The sequence below is a fragment of the Lutra lutra genome, chromosome 14 (assembly GCF_902655055.1).
Source record: "Lutra lutra chromosome 14, mLutLut1.2, whole genome shotgun sequence".
Lineage (NCBI taxonomy): Eukaryota > Metazoa > Chordata > Mammalia > Carnivora > Mustelidae > Lutra > Lutra lutra.
This window is the reverse complement of record NC_062291.1, coordinates 15,030,414-15,057,924: the sequence shown is the minus strand read 5'-3', so window position 1 is coordinate 15,057,924 and position 27,511 is coordinate 15,030,414. Positions and strand designations below refer to the sequence as shown.

At 37.7% G+C, this 27,511-nt stretch overlaps 1 protein-coding gene across 2 annotated transcripts in view; it reads right to left on the bottom strand.

The window, feature by feature from the left end:
- Positions 1 to 27,511, bottom strand: part of PRKG1 (protein kinase cGMP-dependent 1) — a 1,261,510-nt gene that overhangs the window by 1,066,375 nt on the left and 167,624 nt on the right. The window lies entirely within an intron of this gene.

Genomic DNA, 27,511 nt, shown 5'->3' with positions numbered 1-27,511 from the left:
TGAGGTTTCGTGTTTGTTTACCTTTGGGGTGGAAATGATCATATTTGGGGTGCCTGGATGGCTCACTCATTGAGTGTCTGCCTTCGGCTTAGGTCATGATCCCAGGGTTCTGGGATCGAGCCCAGCATTGGGTTCCCTGCCCAGTGGGGAGCCTGCTTCTCCCTCTCCCACTCGCCCTGCTTGTGTTCCCTCTCTCACTGTCTCTGTCAAATAAATAAAATCTTTAAAAAAAAGAAATGATCATATTTGAACAAATACGACAGACATTTTGATAATCCTCTATCTGAAAATAAATTTTAAAAAAGTATAAATCTGTTTGATGGAAAGAAGTGGCAACTAGTACGTGAAGATAACTCGTGTTGTAGGTTGATCAGTAGAAATGAACAGACACCAGTGTGAAGAAACTCAAAGGCATTCTGACTCTATAACCAATACATGTGTGAGTTAAAACGGTTAAAGAAGCCCACCTAGATCACGGCGCCATACTGACTCTGTCCTAAAACACGCATGCTGAGTCGAGTCAAGTGTCTTAGCCATCCCATTGCTAGTGTTTCTTGATTCCAGAAATCACCTGCTCTACAAAACATCTTTGCCTGACACGTCATTGGTAAGTTGATAAAGATTACTGGTTAAAATTCAATGTGAATTTACAAGCCCCTTTCCATTGTCTCTCCCCTGAAAGAAAAGAAATTACTCATGATATATAAATAAGAACACTGCCCTTGTGTAACCCAGCTTGCTAACTGGAAGGGACTGGGAAGCAGAAAGCACCCAATGTGCTATTCACAAGTAGGGCAAACAGGTTCTGAACCAGCCGCCACTTCAAAGGTAGAATTTAAAGAGAAATTTGAGATTTCAGGGCTGAAAGGAATTGCGGTGGAAAGGAAATCTAACCAATGAACTGCACTAATGGAAAATGCAGTCTATGAGTAATGAACAAAGGTACAAAGTGGCAAATTAAAGTACCAATCCTACAATTACAGATATGATTGCTTAAGCAGTTCTCTCTACAAAGGGGCTTACCCAGTGATGGGCCAGAGCTGACTCCCATTAGCAACTCTGCATTCAAGCTTGATGTTGGTAGTCTGAAATTGGCCACTAGGTGAGTAGCCACGTCCCCCAAATTGGCAAAGACTACAAACAAGGTTTGTTTTTATTTTCCTGTTTTTCTTCCAGAACCAATTGTTAAACATTGACTACTTCCAATTTCAAGTTCCCACTTCTTGAGACTAAGGTAATAAAATGTTTGATTATATGCACATGGTTTTTTTTTTTTTAAGATTTATTTATTTATTTGACAGAGAGAGAGAGATCACAAGCAGGCAGAGAGGCAGGCAGAGGGAGAGGGAGAAGCAGGCTTCCCGCTGAGCAGAGAGCCCAATGCGGGGCTCGATCCCAGGACCCTGGGATCATGACCTAAACCGAAGGCAGAGGCTTAACTCACTGAGCCACCCAGGCACCCCACATCTGTTTTTGTCTTTTTTTTTTAAGGATATATTTACTTATTTTAGAGGGGGAGAGAGAGAGATTGGGAGAGGGGCAGAGGGAGTCCAGCAGACTCCCCTCTGGGCATGGAGTCTGACATTGAGCTTGAGCTCATGATGATGAGATCAGGACCTGAGCCAAAATCAGGAGTCTGACACTCAATTGACTGCGCCACCCAGGTGCCCCTGACTATATGTACATCTTAAGCAGATAGAAGAAAATTAAATATTTGAATATCCTATGCTAATTTCTTATGCTAAGAATCATTAGTGTACATTTTAAAAAAATGTTTACAATGTCCTTAAATGAGTATTAAGTGTTTCACATTCATGGTTCTATCTGGCCCTCCATACAAGAACCTTTTGAGGAAGATCATATTAATTCATATTTCACAGGGAATGAAATACAGGTTCATTAACATTAAATAATTTGTTCAAGACTTTTCTTAACCAGTATACACTGCTTTATCCCTAAGTCAAAAACATGGGATTCTTTACTCCCCAATCTTGGAAACAAGGACAACTGAATTGAAGGTGATAAACATCTCTCCACTGGAAATAATAAAAAATAATTCAATTGAGAAAGAGTTTTAGGTTGCATTTGTTTAGGCATGAGTGAAAACATTCTCAATAGTAACAGATTTTATGAAATTCAATTTTAGGATGTACAGCTTCTTGACCTTACATAGTTGATCTAATCAAGCCTCAAGAAAGATTTGATCTTTATTTCCTAAAAGATTTTATTTGAGAGAGAGAGAGAGAGACAAAGAGAAAGAGCACAAGTTGGGGGGAGGGGCAGAGGGAGTAGCAGACTCCCTACTGAGCAGGGAGCCCCACACAGGGCTGCATCCCATGACCCTGAGATCATGACCTGAGTTGAAGGCAGACTTGTAATCAATTGAGTCCCCCAGTCGCCCCAAGATTTGATCATTTTTCGAGATTCCTTCAAATCTAGAAATTCTTTGATACAGCTGGGTGTTTTCATTATTTGTTAAAGCCTTATTTCAGTAATTGCTACACCCAACATGGGGCTCGAACCCACAACTCTGAGATCAAGAGTCGCACACTCTTCCTGTCTGAGCCAGTCAGGCACCCCAGCTCAGTGTTTTTAGAAAAGAACATATTTGGTATGATAAACTGAAGAAATACATTTGTCATGCACGGTAAAAGTTTATTACACTCAGTTTCATTTTAGTTACAGGCAAAGCATTATAAGATACGAAAGGCTAAATATTTTTACTCAATTTTTTTCTAATTTTATTTGCTTTCCTCAGGGCAAAGTTTAACTCAACCAGTTCTCTCTTGAGCATAATGAGATATGCTTCCACACTGATGAAAGATTTATACATGGTTTTGTGAATCTATTACTACTATCAAAATATATTACTGGACTTTTAACTATGCCAAGTGACCCATAGCGTGATCACAGCATGCTATACTATCCTTTAAAATTTCATCTTCGGAAAGTTGAGAATTTATTTATGTGTACACACACACACACACACACACACACACACCCCACGCCTGAGGATCTTAATCTGAAGCCTGCACCGTCCAAATGATATTCTGTCAGATCAAACAATTTTCAAAAGTTGTGGTTTATTAAATTTCCACAGAGGATTCAGAAAGCTTAAAAGACCAAATGTGAGAGATTTTAAAAATAAAAGCCTTGTCTAGAAGAAAACAAAGAAATAATTTTCAGGATTAACTAAATGTTTCACATCTGCTTAAAAATTTTCAGAAGCTACAATAATAATGTACTATCGATTTTCATCATCCATAAGATAATTCTACAGTTAAAAGGAATTTAAAATAGCTTTGTGTGTGTGTGTGTGTGTGTGTGTGTGTGTGTGTGTCAGAGAGAGAGAGAGAGATGGTTTTGCATGTGTGTGGGTGTGTGTATACGTTCCCTAAAAATAAACTGTGAGGTTTTGGTGTTGGGGAGTATATTTAGCATTCAAACAAGATTCAACTCATAATTATTTGTTAAATAAATGAAACACTACTCTGTCCTGGTCCCAGGCTAGGTACTGGGGAATGCCCAGAAAGTTTCTGCCAAAATGGAACTCAGAGCCTGGTAGACCCAAGAGGTTCTTCAACACCCATGCCTTCATATCATCTTTAGAACTAAAGTTCTACTAATAAATTAAGAAAATGTATTTTATACATAGACCTAGACTTGAAGATGTACCAAAAAATACACAAGAATTTGATCACTCCCATTGGAGATGTTTAGAGAATGGCACGTGGCCTCCGGTAAGTTGAGTGACCTGGCGGGATAAATATACACATGGACAGATCTTGGGCAAAAGATAGGGCCAATTTAATAAGGAAATGTAATATAATACAATACAAATACAATGTTACAAAGAAATAGGAATTCCTTTTCTTTCATGTTGATAACCCAGCCTGAAGCTTCCCAAATGAGATGCAATACATCCTTAAAAATGTAGTTTGTTTTCTTATTAGATTTTATTTTAGGATTAGATTCCTTATTCTAAAATGTATTTCTTAATGTTATATGGTATATGACTCATAAGAAAATCTTTAGACCCAAATACATCCTCACTAACTTTTAAGCTAAATAGTGCTAGGGTGAAGAGGCCATATTTGCCGGCAGTGGAATGTTAGGTGAGATTTGGAGAATTAGCAGTTTGGAAGAGGTGATGCAATTTCATTACACGGAACTGACTCATTCTTTCACCACGGAGTGTGATTTCTGGAATTGCTATTTGGAAGCAAGCGTGTGAGGTAAATACTCTTTAAAAAAAAAATAAAAACAAATACTCATTTGTCATGTTTTGTTCAATCTGGGTAATGAATAAATATAAGACACAGACTTGAAGATAATTGTAATGCTACAGTTTTTCTCCATCAACAATGAACACATGTTAAAAATGGAGTCTGGGGACACCTGGCTGGCTCCGTCTGTGGACCGTGCGACTCTTGATCTCAGGGTTGAGTTTGAGCCCCATGTACGTAGAATTACCTTATGGATCATGACAATTGATAGGATATTACTATTGTATCTTCTGAAAAATTTTAAGCAGATATGAAACATTTAGTTAATCCTGAAAAATCTCTTTAAAAATGTAGTCTAAAATATGAAAAATGAGTTATGAAAGTAATTCAAAGGTTTATAGAAGGAAACACAGTATCAAGCATAAGTTAATTTCCACCTTGTATAATTAATTAGTATTAATGAAGCCAACATGTAGTGATGATTATAAGAGAGAGACAATACAGTACAGTGTCCCCCAACTCCCCAGGTGTCATTCTATTTTAGTAAGAGAACCCCTCATCAATTTTTTAGGACCTTTGTAGAGATCACTTTTTCTAGCTTTTCTTGTATCTGAGTGCTGGGTGAGAAGAATAGAACGGGATGAAGCTCCTTGCTTTCTCAAGCCTCCTTCCCCTCCTACAGAATGGAGCTCCAACATGGTAGTGACCCAGCTTTAGGTCTGAGTGTGGTGATCACACCTGGGGTGGGGGTTAGAGGACTTGGAGCAACAGGTTAGATGAAATCTGGGTGCTTCATTAACCACACAGCATACAACAGCTCCTCTCACCTCAATGATAGCAGGGCAAAGAAAAATAAATGTATATCTTGTTTGAACCACCATGTTTTGAGGGCTTTTTGTTACCAAAACTTAGAGAAGACCTAATGCAATAAATCAGCAAATGATGATTGTCTGCTGGATGTTCCCCAACAGCCTTGCTCCTCAGTTAATCTATTTCATTTCTGGGAAAACCAACTCCATTATTCCCGTTGCTCAGGCCAAAAGATTGGAACCCTCCACTCCTGCCTTCATCTCACACACCACTTCCAGTCCAACCCATTATTCAACAGTGCTGACTAAACTTTCTACCAAGTTCGACCATTTCTTACCATCTCCACTTTACCATCTTAGTCCAAGTCAGCATTTCCCCTCCTTGACTGCTTCAATAGTTTCCTCACTGATACCCTGTTTCCAATTACCGTGGCTCCAAGGAAGTCATACATTAGAGCATGTTACACTTCAGCTTAAATTCTCTTGGGTAGTCCCATCTTGATTAAAAAATAATAATAACAAAAGTTCTTAACATGGCCTACAAGGCTTCTCAGAGCTCTGTGATTATCATCGATTTCCTTACTTATCTCCTCACCCCCCGCCAAATAATCACTCACTATATTCCAGCTGTGCTGGCTTCCATATTGTCCCTTGAATGTGCCAACCACACCCCATCTCATGTCTTTGGACATCTGTATTCCCTTTGGCTGAAATGGTCTTCTGCTGGATATGGGCATGGCCACTGTCACCTTACTCATTTCTCTGCTTCTGCTCCATGTTCAACTCACAAAGGCCATCTTCAACTACCATATATAACATAGCAATTCTTTTCCTTCCTGTGTGTCACTCTCTATCCCCTTACCAAGCTTTGGTTTTCATAGCACTTATCAGCGACCAATTATATATACACACACACACACACACACACACACACACACTCACACATATACACATTATAAATGTATGTTTCCTATCTTCCCAGTTAGGGCACAAGCATAATGTTAACAGGCATTTTCTACTCTTTGGTCTCTACTATCACCCAAACACTTAGAACAATAGAACAAGGCCTGACACAGAGTATATGCAAAATAAGTATTTCTTGAATGAATACGTTGCATGAATGAATGAAACACAGTGTGACCCATGTGCTTACAGAGAGGGATACAAAGTTATACTGACTTCAGAGAACAGAACCCAGCCCAGTAGGGAAGAGTCAGAGAAGGCTTCTTAGTGGAGCCAACCCCACAAGGTGCCCCTAGAGACCAGTAATGTCTTCGTGTGTGTATTCCAAGCAGAGGAAAACATCTATAGAGTCACAGAGACAAGAGAACATTCAAGGAAGTTGAACTAAAGCCACAAACTGGTGAGTGCAGAATCTAACGGGGAAGCAGGAGAAGTTAGAGAATTTCCCCAAGCTTCCTTAACTAGTTACATGTTAAATAATCAAGATTCAGGTTCGTGTCTGCCAAGTTCCAAAAGCCAGCTTTCTCTTTATTTCACTGCAGTTTTCTATCCTCAGGAGTTTGGAATTCGCTATGGGAAAGCCCTGGAAAACAGTAAGCAAGGAGATGGCAAGAACACCTCTGTCTTCTAGAAAGATCTTGTTAGTGATAACATGGAGGAGGTATGGAAGTTTAAGAAGCCTGGGGACAGGAAGACCTATAGGAATCATTGGAAGAATTCAGGCCAGACGTTCTGCAGATCTGAAATAAAGCAGCAGCAGACAGGGACCCGTGACACTGCCGGGCTGATAAACGGAATAGCATTTGAGGATAAGCAGACGCAGGGTCTGGGATCACTCCTGGGTTTCCGGTGTGGGCCAGGTTGGAGAAGAAAGGAGGTGTGGTTCGTGAACCTGGGAATGCTGTAAGGTTCAAAGAGGAAAATTCCAAGCATTTCAAGCTGGTTACACAGCCACTAAATGGATGGATCTGGATTAAACTCTCAAGATTAAGGCTCTTAGACCAGTGGCCATTCCTCATAAGACAATGACACTACAAGGCTAAGGCTCACAACATAAAACACACAGAGACAAAAGACAGAAGCCTAGTACAGCAGTCTAGCTATGTCAGAAAAGTCTACACTTTATGAGAACATGAAACAGAATGTACGATTGCAGAAAATGAACTATTACTTGCATAAGAAACACATTCTAAAATTAAGTTCTCATCACAACATAATGTCATATGTGTTCACAGTTGGAGGGAGCCTTTTATCTTCTAATGTTACTTATCTCCTAAGAGTTGCCTTTGGGAGAAGAAAACAGAAACTTGACTTTCCAAGAAAAATAAATGAAAGCAGTAAGTTTTGTTTTGTTTTGTTTTGTTTTGTTTTGTTTAACTTATCCCAAGAAAATGCTCAAAAGCATGGTGGTAAGATACCAAAAATAAGCAAACGCACTAGCAAATGAAAAAGCTCTTTGGAAAATGCATCACCAGAAAAATACGTAGAGATGTCACACATTGACTTAGCAATAAGAATGTAAAATGAGACAGCCAGTCAGTAGCTGACAATTTCGGTTTACACCTGCATTGAGTAGACTACACTGGGAAAACATGGAAAATAACGAATTCTCTTATTTCGTTTGAAAGCATTTATGACATTAGATGAATTATTGCAATGAACCTTCCAAATACAAAATGTTACGTCTTCTAGAATTTTTTTAAGTTAAGAAATAAGCACAAATAAGAAAACCATTTTCTTCTCCAAAAATCCTGATGGGATTTAAAGGATATTTGATTCCTCAATTCATTTAGAGCTATAATTAAAGTCTAATTACAAAAAAAAAATTCAGTATCCTACAACACTAGTCAGGATAATCACTGGGGTACCCAATTACATTCCCAAATCTTGAACATTAGAAAGTGTGCAAACAGAACCCACGAAATGCATCAAGGATACCTTTCAAACTGTGAAATGGAATGTAATTAACAGACGAATAAACACTTCAATGAAACTGACTTGCCCATTGTTGATCAGTATTGCCTATATGCTCTAAATTTAAATCCCAGTCTTTGCAGAAATTTTTGTTTCTAACTTACCAAGACTGTATTTAAAAGCTGTTTGTTACAACCTTCCAGTTATAAAATAAGTTCTGCAGATGAAATGTACAGCATGGTAACTACGGTTAATAACACTGGAATGCACTACTGAAAGTTGCTGAGACAGCAAATCTTAAAAGATCTTATAAGAAAAATTTGTAACTACGTATGGCAATGGATATTAATTAGACTTATGGTGGTGATTTCACAGTACATACAGATATCAAATCCTTGTGTTGTACACCTAAAACTAATATATGTTATATGTCAGTTATACTACAATAAGCAAAAAATAAATATAAATAAAGACATGAGCTTTGCAACATGATCCTATATATGTGCTATTTGGGGTTTCGGAGTCAATATCTGATTTTTTTTTTCTTAAAGATTTATTTATTTATTTGAGACAGAGAGAGAGAGAGAGAGAGAGCATGCATGCGCTTGAGAGAGAGCATGGCGGGGGTTGGGTAAAGAGAGAGAGGGAGAAGCAAACTCCCCCCTGAGAACTGAGCCAATGTGGATCTTGATCCCAGGACCTTGAGATCATGACCTGAGCAGAAGGCAGATGCTTAATGACTGAGACACCCAGGCATTTTATTTTATCTTATTTATTTTTATTTCTTTTAATATCTGATATTATAAACTTTAAACTAATCCAGCGTGTTTTCTGGAGCAAACATCCAGTTGGTCATATTTGTCTTCAGGTCACATATCAGAACCACTTAACACTAACAATAATTACTGAAAACTTCAAAAAGATTTTGCTCCTTTGGGTTAGATCTATTGATGTTTATTCCATTAGACCTTAAAGCAGGACAATTTTTAACACATGTATTCACTTGAAAAAAATAAACTTACTACATGCAAAAAAGATTTTTATAAAATTATATTTTTAAAATAAAAATTTTAGGGGCAACTGGGTGGCTCAGCTGGTTAAAGCCTCTGCCTTCGGCTCAGGTCATGATCCCGGGGTCCTGGGATCAAGACCCGCACTGGGCTCTCTGCTCAGCAGGGAGCCTGCTTCCCTTCCTCTCTCTCTGACTGCCTCTCTGCCTACTTGTGATCTCTGTCTGTCAAATAAATAAATAAAATCTTTAAAATAAATACATAAATAAAATAAAATTTTTAATAATAAGGATACCATTGCTTTATACCTTTTGGAAATCATGTTGATATCTGGCTCAAAAGACAACAGCTTCATCCTCTGCTTCTGTACCCTCCCTGCAGCTAAGTCACAGATCATGTCGCTTCTAGAAAATTCTACCACATAACCGTGGGAGAAAGAGACAAAGGACAAAGGATATGTTCGTGTTATTATAAAGATAGGTCTGAAGTCAAAGAGCCCCTACAAGTTTCTCTAGACCAGACTTCAAGAATGACTCCTTCAAAAATATTAGTGTTCCAATTACATTGGAAGCAATTTTCAGTTTACTACAAAGATTTCTCATTAAAGAAGTTTAAAATATTTATGAATATCTCTGTGTATGAAACCTGTCCAAATACGAAAATTCACCCGTTTGATCTGCTGCAATGTACAGCAACTACTCTAACTGTAAGAGAACTCCTTCCAGCAATCTCCCCTCTCTGCCTTGTTGCATTAATGGGACCCTTTCCCCCTCCACACTCAGATCTCTTCACAGGGCTGTCAGACAAGTTTCACCCATGTGGCATCTCCAATGGCATCTGAACCTGACATCGTCAGGACAGAATTCCTGATTTCGCTTCTTCACCATGAACTCCACATAATTTTCCCCATCTCAGCAAATGGCACCATGGTTCACCCAACTGTTTAACTCAAATACCAACAAATCCTTCCCAATTTATCTTTCTTTCACCTCCATATCACATCTATAAGCTGCCAAAATGCACCAGCCATCCCTTAGTCCACACGCTGTCAACACAACCCCAGCCAGCATTATGTTTTGCTTGATCACTGCTGTATACAACTTCCCTGCCGGAATCCCTGTGTACCCCACCACTCCATGGAACATATTTTCCACCCCCTGACTAGCAGAATCTATTTTTCTACTCCTGAAACCTAATTCACATCATGCCCCATCTCAACCTAAACTCCAATGCTCTCTAAATCTCTTGGAATAAAATTAAACCACCTCCAGCATACCGCAAGTGACCTTGTCAATGTCAACTCACGCCATTGCCTACCTTCTCTTGACCATGCCAAACTTTCCTCACCTTAGCAACTTTCTACTTGCAGCTGTCCTCATCTGGAGCCTCCACCCACACTTCCACGTGTCTGGCTCCTTCTCGTCATTTGGGTCTCAGCTCAAATGATACCCTTGTAGGAGAGCCCTCCTTGACCTACCTGATCATTGCCAAACCTACCTCATGATTCTCTCTTACATCACCCTGTTTTATCAATTTACCCCATAACTATCCAGAAGTATTGGGCTTATTTTCATGAATTTTCTTTGTGTTCTTCCCCTATGACCATCACCAGGCTGTAAGTTCTGGAAACGATCCTGTGTATGTCTTATTCACTATTACACCGTCAGTGCCCCCTGAGACACAGTCAGACCTGAGAAAGAATTTGTAGGAAATGAACAGCAGAGATGAATAAATAATCAAATGACTTGATAAGTGAATCATAATAAAGAACCTGTACTGCCAAAAGAACTTCATAAAATACTTTCTTTGCTGTTCTCAATTGTCAAGGGACTTACAAAGAATTTCATGTATTCATGGATGACACTCAGTCAAATCCACACTCTGTTTTATCTCTAACACCTTTTCTGCTTTTGTAGAAACACACCATATGGAAGGGGAGGAAAGCATGGTGGTTTAGCAAGGCCTGCTATGTATATATGAAACCTAATTCTCAACACAAAAATCTGAAACATTTTTCCTGTTTCATGTGGCTTTGACCTCTAGAACTGATGCAAGAAATAAATACTGAAATTCATAGGATTAAATGAAATGTCAAGACTTTCCATAGAATTGTCTTAATTATCTTTTAAGAAAATTGTGTGAAATTTACACAAAAGCTAAGTACTTTTCCTTTGCAATCTAATTTTTCATATACGTGAGAGCCTTATCATCAATACTTATGATTATTGTTAATCTTTTATTTTTCTTATAAATTTGAATTTAACCATTGATTGCATCCTCTATATTACATTAACTACCTAATCATCTCAAAATACAATGTGAACTCTGGGAAGAAATAATTTCATGTAAATTCATATATACACACACATGGGCACAAAGCAAAAATATCTGTGCATGAATATTTCCAACAGGCTAAGTCAATAAAAATGTCTGCGCTGGAAATATTAGAGCAAATTATTACAAATCTTTAAAAAAATGACTTTAATTTAAGGGCATATGCTATCATTGAGTGGAACATTGGGGACAGCATAAATCTCTATTAAGAATATTGCTGAAGGTATTAAATATTCTAAAACAATATGAAATACAATATAACAAAAGAGTAATGTAAAATGATTCTCTATAAACACAAGCCAGATATAAAATGTAACACTGAATTATATCCTTCTAACCATATAAACGAAAAAAAAAGTTTGATGAGTATGTGAATGGTTTTCAGTAAAAGTTATCATGATAGGCTATTAATTAAAGTCTAATGGAAATGAACGCTCATTCCTTCTTTTTGCCAGTGGGAAATCTGTGATAATTTAAAGACGCTTGATAAATTTTTGAAGGAAAATGTTAAACACACTGGCGTTATAATTGTGTGAAAAGTTTTAGTTTTACTCTATAAATACACCATTGCATATTAGTGAAATGGAAAACAATCTCTCCTAATACTTAGGTCACTTTTACCAGACGATTTCTCTAGTATAACTTTGCTATTGAGCAAAGAACAGAGTAACTTAATTGGCTTTGATAAGGAAAATTATCAAAGTAACTTCAGTGTTCCTGTGAAGTCACACATGACAGCACACATGTTGTTTTAAAAGCACATGCTTCCGTATATTCTTAACGATCAAGTAGTTAGTTGCCTTATACCACCTCCCCCCCCACCAAAAAAAACCTCAGCTTTAGTAAATCTGGGCAAACATTGCAAAAAAAAAAGTGGTATTAAGAAAATCATTAATATAAATATAGTCAATAATAATTTCTTGATGTTTTAAATATACATAAAATGTGAATTCTCAGGAATTAATTTCAATACTACCTTACATCATCTATCATAATTTTATATCTCCGTACTCTACTAAGCAGGTTTAGCACAAAAATATTTCCATTTTCATCAGAAAGTAGTTTACAGAAGGACCTAAATATAAAGATCAGACTCGGACTTCAACCTTCCAAGGCCACAGGGGTGAAATTCAGATAAAGGATGTGTTATTAGGCTGCATTTCTCAAATGCAGGAGTCATGGGAGAATTCCAGTAAGGAATTTGGAGACCAACTGCGGCGTCCTTTGTCCCGGGAGTGGGGTTGGGCCTTTGCCATGACAGCCACACCACGTAGCATCTCCCACTGGGAGGAAGCTCCTAGCTGCCCAGTCTTTGGAAAGCCTGCCCCAACTGCTAACCATTCAGGGATTTTTCCTTAGAGGAATAGATATTAAAAGCATTAGTCTATCCACACCTTCCTCCCAAATCATTTGAAATCATGTTAAACGTCTCTGAAGAAATACATCTATGTGATTTTATTTATTTTTTTTTTAAGATTTTATTTATTTATTTGACAGACAGAGATCACAAGTAGGCAGAGAGGCAGACAGAGAGAGAGGGGGAAGCAGGCTCTCCACCGAGCAGAGAGCCCAATGCGGGGCTCGATCCCAGGACCCTGAGATCATGACCTGAGCCGAAGGCAGCGGCTTAACCCACTGAGCCACCCAGGCGCCCCCATCTATGTGATTTTAAATTGAACCCACAACAATTTCAGAAAACTGTCGAAGGTTTAGCATGCAAACTGGCTACCGGTTCCATGTACTGAGGCCCAAAGTTTTACCTCCTTAGCAGGAAATCAGTGTGTTTTCACACTGTCGCCAGAATGGTACCAGTCCATATTTTCTATTCATTTTTCTTTTCAGTTATGCTGTATTCCTTTTTAATGTTCACTGAAAGTGCATTTTTAAACTTTCAAATTTGTCATTCTCTCAAAATTGCTGAATGGAGAAATGGATATTTTAGTAAAATGAAGCAGCATATAAATAAAACCCGTAACTGTTACGAAGTAATAGTAAGAAAAAAAAAAAAAAACTTGTACCTTTTTTTTTTTTTTATATTTTATTTATTTGTCAGAGAGAGAGGAGAGCGAGCGAGCACAGGCAGACAGAATGGCAGGCAGAGGCAGAGGGAGAAGCAGGCTCCCCGCCAAGCAAGGAGCCCGATGTGGGACTCGATCCCAGGATGCTGGGATCATGACCTGAGCGGAAGGCAGCTGCTTAACCAACTGAGCCACCCAGGCGTCCCAAAACTTGTACCTTTTTAACATAACCTATGATCTCCTTTACCAATGTTGGATTGATTTTTTGGGAAAAAAAAATTGATGGCTCTCCAACTTTTTCTGTCTCAAAAAGATAAAAAAACAAAGTAATTTTCAAGGAGTTTGGCTTCTGGGAGTCTTCAAAAGTAAGAGAAGCCACACTATTGCCCTCTTTAATGTAAAAAATTCAATTATACCATTAATGATTTGGAAAGAAAAGTGAAGAGAGCTACAATAGTAGAAACACAAGATGATTAAGCTATTTTTACAAAATCAGACAGAGATAAAAGCAGCCTAATGAGTGGTTAGAATATTATCCTTCAAAATATGTCAATTTTTCAAAAAATGATATCCTTAAAACATCGTGTTAATTTTTCTTGACTTGTACAACAAATGCTGTTACTTCACGATAGTATGTACACACACAACTTTATCTGTATTAGCAATAAAGGAAAAGGGTATCACTCAGCTTAATCATCTACCCCTAGTCATCAAATCTATCACTAAATGACTTGCAATTATTTCCAAATATAAAACGCACCCTCAAAAAAAAAAAAAGACACTATTTTCAACAATCATATTCAAAAGTATGTGTACTGCCCTCTAAGGACAATTTATAAAGAATTCTTAAAATACATGGGGGGAAAAGAACATAGAAACAAAAATGCAGAGGAGTCAAGATGGCAGAGAAGTAGCAGGCTGAGACTACTTCGGGTAGCGGGAGATCAGCTAAATAGCTTATCTAAAGATTGCAAACACCTACAAATCCAAGGGGAGATTGAAGAGAAGAAGAACAGCAATTCCAGAAACAGAAAATCAACCACTTTCTGCAAGAAGATCTACGGGAAACCCAGCCAGGACCAAGTTCACCTACCAAGGAGAACGGCGGAATTCCAGAGGAGAAGAAAGCAAAGCACGGAACTCATGGCTTTCTCCCCATGATTTTTTAGCCTTGCAGTTAATTTAATATTTTTTTCTTTTTCAATTTTTTTTCTTTTTCTCTTCTTCTGCTAAATTTTTTTTAACTTTTACCGTTTTCTTTTTTTTAACGTTTTTTAAATAGTTTATCTAATATATATATATTTTTTCCTCTTTTTATATATTTTTTTAATCGGCTTTCTTTTTTTTAATAGTTTTTTTTTTCTTTCTTTCTGAACCCCTTTTTATCCCCTTTCTCCCCCCTCACAATTCAGGATCTCTTCTGATTTGGCTAAAGCATATTTTCCTGGGGTTGTTGCCACCCTTTTAGTATTTTACTTGCTCCTTCATAAACTCTTATCTGGACAAAATGACAAGGCGGAAAAATTCACAACAAAAAAAAGAACAAGAGGCAATACCAAAGGCTAGGGACCTAATAAATACAGACATTGGTAATATGTCAGATATAGAGTTCAGAATGATGATTCTCAAGGTTCTAGCCGGACTTGAAAAAGGCATGGAAGATATTAAAGCAACCCTCTCGGGAGATATAAAAGCCCTTTCTGGAGAAATAAAAGAACTAAAATCTAACCAAGTTGAAATCAAAAAAGCTATTAATGAGGTGCAATCAAAAATGGAGGCTCTCACTGCTAGGATAAATGAGGCAGAAGAAAGAATTAGCGATATAGAAGACCAAATGACAGAGAATAAAGAAGCTGAGCAAAAGAGGGACAAACAGCTACTGGACCACGAGGGGAGAATTCGAGAGATAAGTGACACCATAAGACGAAACAACATTAGAATAATTGGGATTCCAGAAGAAGAGGAAACGGAGAGGGGAGCAGAAGGTATATTGGAGAGAATTATTGGAGAGAATTTCCCCAATATGGCAAAGGGAACAAGCATCAAAATCCAGGAGGTTCAGAGAACCCCCCTCAAAATCAATAAGAATAGGTCTACACCCCGTCACCTAATAGTAAAATTTACAAGTCTTAGTGACAAAGAAAAGATCCTGAAAGCAGCCCGGGAAAAGAAGTCTGTAACGTACAATGGTAAAAATATTAGATTGGCAGCAGACTTATCCACAGAGACCTGGCAGGCCAGAAAGAGCTGGCATGATATATTCAGAGTACTAAATGAGAAAAACATGCAGCCAAGAATACTATATCCAGCTAGGCTATCATTGAAAATAGACGGAGAGATTAAAAGCTTCCAGGACAAACAAAAACTGAAAGAATTTGCAAATACCAAACCAGCTCTACAGGAAATATTGAAAGGGGTCCTCTAAGCAAAGAGAGACCCTCAAAGTAGTAGATCAGAAAGAAACAGAGACAATATACAATAACAGTCACCTTACAGGCAATACAATGGCACTAAATTCATATCTCTCAATACTTACCCTGAATGTTAATGGGCTAAATGCCCCAATCAAAAGACACAGGGTATCAGAATGGATAAAAAAACAAAAACCATCTATATGTTGCCTACAAGAAACTCATCTTAAACCCGAAGACACCTCCAGGTTTCAAGTGAGGGGGTGGAAAAGAATTTACCATGCTAATGGACATCAGAAGAAAGCAGGAGTGGCAATCCTTATATCAGATCAATTAGATTTTAAGCCAAAGATTATAATAAGAGATGAGGAAGGACACTATATTATACTCAAAGGAACTGTCCAACAAGAAGATCTAACAATTTTAAATATCTATGCCCCTAACGTGGGAGCAGCCAACTATATAAACCAATTAATAACAAAATCAAAGAAACACATCGACAATAATACAATAATAGTAGGGGATTTTAACACTCCCCTCACTGAAATGGACAGATCATCCAAGCAAAAGATCAACAAGGAAATCAAGGCCTTAAATGACACACTGGACCAGATGGACATCACAGATATATTCAGAACATTTCATCCCAAAGCAACAGAATACACATTCTTCTCTAGTGCACATGGAACATTCTCCAGAATAGATCACATTTTTGGTCCTAAATCAAGTCTCAACCGGTATCAAAAGATTGGGATCATTCCCTGCATATTTTCAGACCACAATGCTCTAAAGCTAGAACTCAATAACAAGAGGAAATTTGGAAAGAACCCAAATACATGGAGACTAAACAGCATCCTTCTAAAGAATGAATGGGTCAACCAGGAAATCAAAGAAGAATTGAAAAAATTTATGGAAACAAATGATAATGAAAACACAACAGTTCAGAATCTGTGGGACACAACAAAGGCAGTCCTGAGAGGAAAATATATAGCGGTACAAGCCTTTCTCAAGAAACAAGAAAGGTCTCAGGTACACAACCTAACCCTACACCTAAAGGAGCTGGAGAAAGAACAAGAAAGAAACCCTAAACCCAGCAGGAGAAGAGAAATCATAAAGATCAGAGCAGAAATCAATGAAATAGAAACCAAAAAAACAATAGAACAAATCAACGAAACTAGGAGCTGGTTCTTTGAAAGAATTAATAAGATTGATAAACCCCTGGCCAGACTTATCAAAAAGAAAAGAGAGGACCCAAATAAATAAAATCATGAATGAAAGAGGAGAGATCACAACGAACACCAAAGAAATACAGACAATTATAAGAACATACTATGAGCAACTCTACGCCAACAAATTGGACAATCTGGAAGAAATGGATGCATTCCTAGAGACATATAAACTACCACAACTGAACCAGGAAGAAATAGAAAGCCTGAACAGACCCATAACCAGTAAGGAGATTGAAACAGTCATCAAAAATCTCCAAACAAACAAAAGCCCAGGGCCAGACGGCTTCCCAGGGGAATTCTACCAAACATTTAAAGAAGAACTAACTCCTATTCTCCTGAAACTGTTCCAAAAAATAGCAATAGAAGGAAAACTTCCAAACTCATTTTATGAGGCCAGCATCACCTTGATCCCAAAACCAGACAAGGATCCCAACAAAAAAGAGAACTACAGACCAATATCCTTGATGAACACAGATGCAAAAATTCTCGCCAAAATACTAGCCAATAGGATTCAACAGTACGTTAAAAGGATTATTCACCACGACCAAGTGGGATTTATTCCAGGGCTGCAAGGCTGGTTCAACATCTGCAAATCAATCAATGTGATACAACACATTAATAAAAGAAAGAACAAGAACCATATGATACTCTCCATAGATGCTGAAAAAGCATTTGACAAAGTACAGCATCCCTTCCTGATCAAAACTCTTCAAAGTGTAGGGATAGACGGCACATACCTCAATATTATCAAAGCCATCTATGAAAAACCCACCACAAATATCATTCTCCATGGAGAAAAACTGAAAGCTTTTCCGCTAAGGTCAGGAACACGGCAGGGATGTCTGTTATCACCACTGCTATTCAACATAGTACTAGAAGTCCTAGCCTCAGCAATCAGACAACAAAAGGAAATTAAAGGCATCCAAATCGGCAAAGAAGAAGTCAAACTATCACTCTTTGCAGATGATATGATACTCTATGTGGAAAACCCAAAAGACTCCACTCCAAAACTGCTAGAACTTGTACAGGAATTCAGTAAAGTGTCAGGATATAAAATCAATGCACAGAAATCAGTTGCACTTCTCTACACCAACAACAAGACAGAAGAAAGAGAAATTAAGGAGTCCATCCCATTTACAATTGCACCCAAAACTATAAGATACCTAGGAATAAACCTAACCAAAGAGACTAAGAATCTATACTCAGAAAACTATAAAGTACTCATGAAAGAAATTGAGGAAGACACAAAGAAATGGAAAAATGTTCCATGCTCCTGGATTGGAAGAATAAATATTGTGAAAATGTCTATGCTACCTAAAGCAATCTACACATTTAATGCAATTCCTATCAAAGTACCATCCATTTTTTTCAAAGAAATGGAACAAATAATCCTAAAATTTATATGGAACCAGAAAAGACCTCGAATAGCCAAAGGAATATTGAAAAAGAAAGCCAAAGTTGGTGGCATCACAATTCCGGACTTCAAGCTCTATTACAAAGCTGTCATCATCAAGACAGCATGGTACTGGCACAAAAACAGACACATAGATCAATGGAACAGAATAGAGAGCCCAGAAATGGACCCTCAACTCTATGGTCAACTCATCTTCGACAAAGCAGGAAAGAATGTCCAATGGAACAAAGACAGCCTCTTCAATAAATGGTGTTGGGAAAATTGGACAGCCACATGCAGAAAAATGAAATTGGATCATTTCCTTACACCACACACGAAAATAGACTCAAAATGGATAAAGGATCTCAATGTGAGAAAGGAATCCATCAAAATCCTCGAGGAAAACACAGGCAGCAACCTCTTCGACGTCAGCTACAGCAACATCTTCCTAGGAACATCACCAAAGGCAAGGGAAGCAAGGGCAAAAATGAACTTTTGGGATTTTATCAAGATCAAAAGCTTTTGCACAGCAAAGGAAACAGTGAACAAAACCAAAAGACAACTGACAGAATGGGAGAAGATATTTGCAAACGACATATCAGATAAAGGGCTAGTGTCCAAAATCTATAAAGAACTTAGCAAACTCAACACCCAAAGAACAAATAATCCAATCAAGAAATGGGCAGAGGACATGAACAGACATTTCTGCAAAGAAGACATCCAGATGGCCAACAGACACATGAAAAAGTGCTCCATATCACTCGGCATCAGGGAAATACAAATCAAAACCACCATGAGCTATCACCTCACACCAGTCAGAATGGCTAAAATGAACAAGTCAGGAAATGACAGATGCTGGCGAGGATGCGGAGAAAGGGGAACCCTCCTACACTGTTGGTGGGAATGCAAGCTGGTGCAACCATTCTGGAAAACAGCATGGAGGTTCCTCAAAATGTTGAAAATAGAACTACCCTATGACCCTGCAATTGCACTGCTGGGTATTTACCCTAAAGATACAAACATAGTGATCCGAAGGGGCACGTGCACCCGAATGTTTATAGCAGCAATGTCTACAATAGCCAAACTATGGAAAGAACCTAGATGTCCATCTACAGACGAATGGATAAAGAAGATGTGGTATATATACACAATGGAATACTATGCAGCCATCAAAAGAAATGAAATCTTGCCATTTGCGACGACGTGGATGGAACTAGAGGGTATCATGCTTAGCGAAATAAGTCAATCGGAGAAAGACAACTATCATATGATCTCCTTGATATGAGGGAGAGGAGATGCAACATGGGGGGTCGAGGGGGTAGGAGAAGAGTAAATGAAACAAGATGGGATTGGGAGGGAGACAAACCATAAGTGACTCTTAATCTCACAAAACAAACTGAGGGTTGATGGGGGGAGGGTGTTGGGAGAGGGGGTGGGGTTATGGATATCGGGGAGGGTATGTGCTATGGTGAGTGTTGTGAAGTGTGTAAACCTGGCGATTCGCAGACCTGTACCCCTGGGGATAAAAATATATGTTTATAAAGCTGTAAAAAAAAAAAAAAAAAAAAAAAATAAGAAAGAAAGGATGAATCCCCAAGTTTTGTAGCAACATGGACGGGACTGGAAGAGATTATGCTGAGTGAAATAAGTCAAGCAGAGAGAGTCAATTATTATATGGTTTCACTTATTTGTGGAGCATAACAAATAGCATGGAGGACAAGGGGAGTTGGAGAGGAGAAGGGAGTTGAGGGAAATTGGAAGGGGAGGTGAACCATGAGAGACTATGGACTCTGAAAAACGATCTGAGAATTTTGAAGGGGTGGGGGGTGGGAGGTTGGGGGCACCAGGTGGTGGGTATTGTAGAGGGCACGGATTGCATGGAGCACTGGGTGTGGTGCAAAAATAATGAATACTGTTATGCTGAAAAAAAAAAAAATAAATAAATAAATAAATTTAAAAAAAAAAAAAAAAAAAGAAACAAAAATGCATTGTCTTTCCGGTTCCCTGAATCTCATTTAGATCACAAATGCGGACAACTCCTCGACAGGTAATTCCTCATACACCTACCTCACAAGCCTTCATAGGCATACACATACACACGTAAACATGGGCACAGAAATACTGCCCTCCAGAATTTCTTACAAAGATACAAAAAGCACAAACCAAGAAGACTGGTGTATTTGACTAGTATAAAATTAGTTAACTTCTGTTCATCAGAAGATACCACAAATGAGTAAAAACTAAAGCTACAGATTGAGAAAGATATTTTCGAGGCATGTAAATGACAGGGATTAAGATGTGAAACAGGTGAAGTCAATAGTCCATGGGAAAAAATGGCCAGAAGATGACTTCAGACCCTTCACAAAAGAAACACAGAGGGCCCGTGAACATGGGAAAAGCCTGCTCAGCCTCGTTCATATTCTAGAGCAAAAGAACTAGAAACAGTCTAAATATGATCATCGCAGAAAGGATAAATAAATCAGGTTATACAGCGCCACATAAAATGGAACCAAAAAATGAAGTAACAGAAAAATACGTGCAGAATTATTACATTTCTATAATAGAGTACGAAAACATTGCCCATTGCATGCACAGGTGAGTTTTCCAGAGGCAGCCTTCAGAAGGCTGGTTCTCAGAAACTAGCTTGCAGGAGACTCATTCGCAGACCCTCCGACTGAGGATGTTGGCCTTTAGGGAAGGGCCAGGAAGACGCATTATGAGGATCCGAGTCAGCCGCAGGGGATCCCTCCTTCCCCCCCTAACAAACTCCCTCTGAGCACAGGCTCTGCGGTCACTGCTAGGATGCCTCCCCAGATGGGGTTCTTGCCACCACCTCGGGCTGTTCACTTTGCTCCTGGAGCACATCATTCAGCAGCATGTTGACACCCAGAAGTCTTCCCTATAACTCACATTTCTCCTTCGGTCATGTAGATTCATGGAGGATAATTCCCTTTTCAAGTGACAACATTTTCAGTATCTAAAAGAGTATCCTTTCTTCCTAAACCTTCCATCTACACATGAAACAATGTCATTTAAATAAATAAATATACATATATTTAAATATATAAATATGTAAAAAGTGTGTATATAAATGTATATTATTAAATATATAAATATATATTATATAATATATATTTATATATCATTATATTATATCATATATTAGATACATGTTATTAAATATATATTATTTATAAATAAATATACATGATATAAATATATAATATATATTATTTATATTTATTTATGCATATATATATATATATATATTCATTTCCTGGATGTGGTCAAGTCTATCAAAGGCTTGAAACTTGGCACCCCAAAATAAACATGATATCCCCATGTCATCTAAATATCCCATACCTTTGCCTTCACCATTGACTCCATAACTGAAATGTAGTTTAAAAGTTGCATTTCATACTTCCAGATCCACTTGGTTTATGATGACTTCTTATAAACAGAAGTCTGTTTTGGCTTTATTTAAGCAGTACCTAGGTTTCCACTTGGTTTATGATGACTTCTTATAAACAGAAGTCTGTTTTGGCTTTATTTAAGCAGTACCTAGGTTTCCTCTTTCACATTAATATTGTATGCTTGGTCCAAGGAAAGAACTACAAAGTAACTTTAAGCTCACTGGTATTTCAACAGTTCTAAAGATAGCTTTCAGACTGACATGAAAAACTTCCAAGGCCAAGAGGCAACACCTGATTTTGGAGAATGAAATGGTCTGTTTGTCATGTTAAAATTACTGGGAGAGCTCATTCATATGAAAATGCATTCAATTTCCTCATACTCTCAGGGAGTGTTTTGAATGCCAAATGACATGGGGAAAATCATCATTAACATTCAATTTTATATTAAACCCCTCTTTGAAAGTCCGCTTTCATACATCATTTAATTATATAAAGGCAGTAAAAATGTTTCAGGGGGAGAAGGGAACAGAGCTGGAAGGATCACGTTGAGTAAGCCTACTTGCGAATGGTGGCTGGCATGGTGATTCATGTCCACACTGAAGAATAAAGTGTTGGACATCAGCCTAATGGGCAGACTTGGTATCATCCCACTGAGTGGGGACAACCCAATGACTTTGTGTCATCGCAGCAGAGTAACACCAGAAACATGAGGCTTGTCCCTGAGTGTTGTTGGGAATAGTCAACTATCACTTAGCAGCTGTGTAGGGAGGCCATATTTAAAAAGTGGGTGTGATGAGCTTCTTAAAAAAAAAGGGAGGGGGCTGTGAGAAGAGCAAAGTCAATGCCATTCATTATAGACCCAAAAAATAGGTCCTTACAGATACACAGCAGAGTTGAGTCCTGACAATCGGGACAGAGAGGCGGGCCAAGGTGAAGCCAAATCACAGCTGCCCTTCGGATACGGAAGAAATTACAGGTAAGAGAGGAGTGAATGGTCAAAGATAGAGGGAGCGGTCAAGTTCAGTGCACCAAGGAGGCAGAGAGACCGAAGAGGTATTTATGGAAACATCTACATTATTCTCTCTTTGCACTATTGCCACGCACGTTCTACAGTTTCCTCAAAAATAATCAAGCAATTTTTTTTAATCCAATGGCCTCATGCTGTGCATCTTTAATGGGCTCCTACATGATAAATATATATCACCAGGGCTTCTAATCTGCACTTTGAAAGTTGACAGTGCCCCATCATCATATATGTGTATATACGTATATATATGTGTATATATATAAAATATATAAATATATAATAAATATAAATATATATATAAATATAATATATATACATACTATATATACACTATATATATTATATATGGTAGGATGATCCTGGCCAAGTTGTTCACCTTGTCTTTGCATCAGGTTCTGCAGCTACTAACATGCGGGTAATAGAATACCTACTCCTTAAGGTTGCTACGGAGATTAAAACCTAATACCTATAAAAGGATTAAATAGTCCCTGGCATTTACAAGGACTTCATAGAAGCTATTATCATTTTCAAGCACCTCATAAAAAAATTGATGATTTCATTAAAAAGTTTAACTTAAAATAGCCAATGCTCATAGAACACTAAATAGATGACTTGCCATTTTTTTTTAAATGTAAATTTAAATAAAATGTAATCCATGGGCTTCCACAATGAAACATCACAAGAAATGTGCAAATCAACCACTTGGATGGATACAAATTCAACATTTTCCAAAAATGAAAATATTTGATTAGCTTCACATACAAGATGTTTATTTACATCACCAATGAAAGGCACAAAATCAGAATATGTTTTATTTGGGAACACAGACTAAAATGTATCTCTATGATAACAAAAGGGAGGGCAAGAGTAGAAGGAGAATCACAAATTTTACATCATAATCAAGGCCAATGTCTGTTTAAGAAAATAACCTGTGTTCAAGTAATTTTTAAGAATCATTGGTATATTTGAAAACATAATTAAAATGCAAACAGAGCCTTAGCAACTTAGCCTACATAGGGTACTGACTTAAAATGCTAATACCAAAAGATTCCGACTCAAACTTAACATTGAAACTTCTCCAGCCGGCAATTTTAAGTATCTGAAAGTCCCACAACTCATTTTGTTTGAAAATATATTGGATATATAATATGCAAAATATATTTATACAACCCCCAGATGATTTTCCCCAGTCATCCTAATTAGTGATGTCCTGACCACATGACTATTCTCTTTTGCTAAAACGATGTGAAATTCTGGCATGTAGGTGTGCACTGCCCAGCTAAGGCACACGTTAAACAGCATTATATGAAGAAACTTCATTTAAGTTAGAGAGACAGAGAAAATCAGACTGATTTTCCACGTAAACTCCCTGGGTGTTTTTCTGAATGGCTGGGTAATAAGAAAGTTTGTGAATGATCTGGTCGTCCCTAGCTTACTCATCCATTGTTGCTATGGAATGCTCTTTATAAATATTAATGTTCACAGATGAAAAAGAATCCATCTCTATCAAGAACGTTGCTATCTAAATTTTGAGAAGAATAAATACATTGATAAAAAGCTAATTAAACAATGAAACATTTCTTCAATTAAAACTTATAAAAATTTAAATGATTTTTTTTTTTAAACTTGAAATCATTCTGACACAAGGATATTAACACAAGATCAGCCAAAGTTACCCTGAACTGGTTAGGATTATAGCTTGGGGACAGAGCAGCATCAGTTTATAAGATTATAGTCATTTTATGAGTTTAACTGAAGGCAATCAACAGCATCACTGCAAAATCTGTGACTCTGAATACTGATACACTATTTAAAACCCTGTTTTTAAAAAGATAATTGAGAGGACTTGCTGTTTAGTCAGTCCAGCAGGAAAAGGAAGATAAATAAAATTTTCAAAATTAGCTTGAAGTAATGGAGCAAAAATTAGTGTATTTACCTTTACCTCGGGAAGCTTGTCATGGGTATGCCTTCTTCATTTTGTTATATATATATGTTTGTATGTATGTGCACCAAATTCTTGGTTATCTTCTCTCACATCCTCTTATCATGTAACATAAGATATATCGACTTTACATCACAATATTTAAGTATTAACTTTACAACATAGAGTTTAAATTATGGGGTATTAAGGAGAAGAGTAAATATTACCCAAGGACTTTGTACCCTTTTGTGAGAAAAGTGTTAGTGGATTTTCAATTATACCCAGAATTGTCACATTGCCTCAGGTGCAGCTACGACCTTGCTGCTGTCTTTATTTGGAGATGAAGCATGGTTTGAGGAGATGCACACAGGTGCCAAGGACTTGGGATGGTTAATTTTATGGGTCAACTTGCTAGGCTGCGATATCCAGATATTACTGGTCAAACCTTATCTTAGATACTTCTGTGAAGGAATGCTTTAGATGAAATTAACATACAGATCAGTAGACTGTGAGCCGCAGATTACCTTGATAATGTTGGTGGGCCTCATCGAATCAGGTGAAGGCCCAAGTAGAAAAATGACAGACCTCTTCAGAAGAAAGAATTCTGCCAGCAGTCATCCTTCAGATCTGGACTATAGCATCAACTCTTCCCTAGATGTCTAGCTTACTTCTTTTACCATGCAGATTTTGGATTTGCCAGTGTTCACAATCACATGAGCCAATTCCTTAAAATAATCTATCCATCGATATCTATCTATCAGCTCTGTTTCTCCAGAGAATCCTAACACATGGCCCCTGAGTTAAAAGCTGGAGCGCTGAATCCAGATGACTTAGGTTCAGTCCTAATTCTACTATAAACTAGTTGGAAGACACAGGCAAACTACTAAACCTCATTGGGCCTCTGTTTCCTCATCCATAAAGAATAATAAATATTACCACTTACCTCATAGGATTGTTTTGAACATTAAATGAATTATACACACGGGAAGTGTTTATACAAAGAATGCTCAATATGTTGGACCATTTTCTAAGCACTCTGTAAACACACATTATGATTTCTAAGCTTCTGTTAACATAGCTAGTGAACTAGCAGTTAGTCTTAGAAACCAGAAAAGTATGGATGAAGACAATTTTTTTTTAGAAAAAAATTTGCAAAGTTGTGTGGAAATCTATATTTGTAAGAGATATTCAAGATAAAGGAAAACAACATACAGGTTCTAGAAATAAGCACGTCTTGAATGGATTTTCAATAATTAGCATCTGCAAATAGCAGAAGTAAGGTATACCTCCTTTATGCAATAGGGAAGTTCTTCCAAACGTGCCTGACAATAAATTATCTGAAAAGTCAAGTACAAAACCCCTGATAAACTATAATCTAAGAAATGCCTTAACCTCGGTTTTTTAATTGTTAGCGCTTCTTAACATCTCTCTCTATATTTAGAGTCTATACTTCCCCTCTGTACATTTCTTGCTTTTCTCTCATCTTTTCTGCCTACTGCCCACATACACTCTTGCCCTATAATTTCATCTCCTTCCCCTGCAATTGTCTGCCAACTGAATACTGTTCGTGTTTTTGTTTATTGTGTCTTGCTTTTATTCGGAAGAAAGACTAGCTGAACATTTATCTCCTTTTGGCCTGGGGGAAAACTTCATAACATTGACCCAAAAGCTGAAAATTTACAGAGGAAAAAAAAAAAATGATCGAAATTATGACTTCAAAGTTGAATGCCTAATATATGTCAAAAAAGATTACGAAGAAAAATTAAAAGGTGAAGACATAGGCAGGCAGCACATTTCTGACATACTGTCAAGTATTGGTTGGAAATAGTAATATATGCTATTATTTTATAATGGTTTATACTTTACAATAAACATTACTCTAATTATTTCGTATTAATCAGAACAATCTTGTAAAGACAGTAGAAAGCAGGATTTTTCAACATCAGCACTAAGGACAGGTGGGGCCAGATAATTCTCTGTTGCGGGCAACAGCGCAGCAGAGCAGCATTCCTGGTTTTTAACCATGAGATGCCAGTAGCTCCCCCATCTATGCATCCGCACTCCCACTATGATAACCAAAAACATTTCCTGGTATTGTCAAATGTCCTGTGGCTGGACCGATCATCACCAGTTGAGAACCACTGCCAGAAATGAGTGGCAGTCAGTAGGACCTTTTGTTTACAAATTAGGTAAAATTCAAAGAAGTTAAGTCACTTGCCCAAATACACCCCCTCTCTTAATGACCTATCAACCTGACAATTCTAGGACACCGCCATGAATCCTTGGGTTAAGACAGTAATCACCACCTAGAAACTGATCCTGTGGTTTGCATGGCAACTCTCTGATCTTCTAGGCACTTCTGAACTTTCTTTCTCCTCAACTGATCTAGTCATTAATTCAGGCTTTTGTTTTCTCCTAGAAGGAAAAGGAGGCATTATAAACTCCAAGTTAGAAATACACAATATGAAAATTTACCTGGGCATAAAATATTTTTGCATCGTGCCTGCCTCAGTTGTTGTTTTTTTTTTCCAAAATAGTTTCTATCTTAATTGGCACAAGACTGATGAAACAAACCATCACTCTTACTAATTAGGTAGCTCACAGGCCATCCAACCAGTCTGATTTCCTTATTCACACATGTACAAAGCACTGAAAACATTCTTTTTATAGAAGCATGATAGCAAGAAACCTAGCCATACACTGAAAATTAGAGGTAGAGTTGACACTTTGATTATCTGGCCAAAAATACTTTCCAATAGTCTCGAACTCCTCTGGAAGCTCCATGAGCTTGCTCAATGACCCAGTGGCGTGCAGACTTACACAGTGTAATAAACAGCATTTCT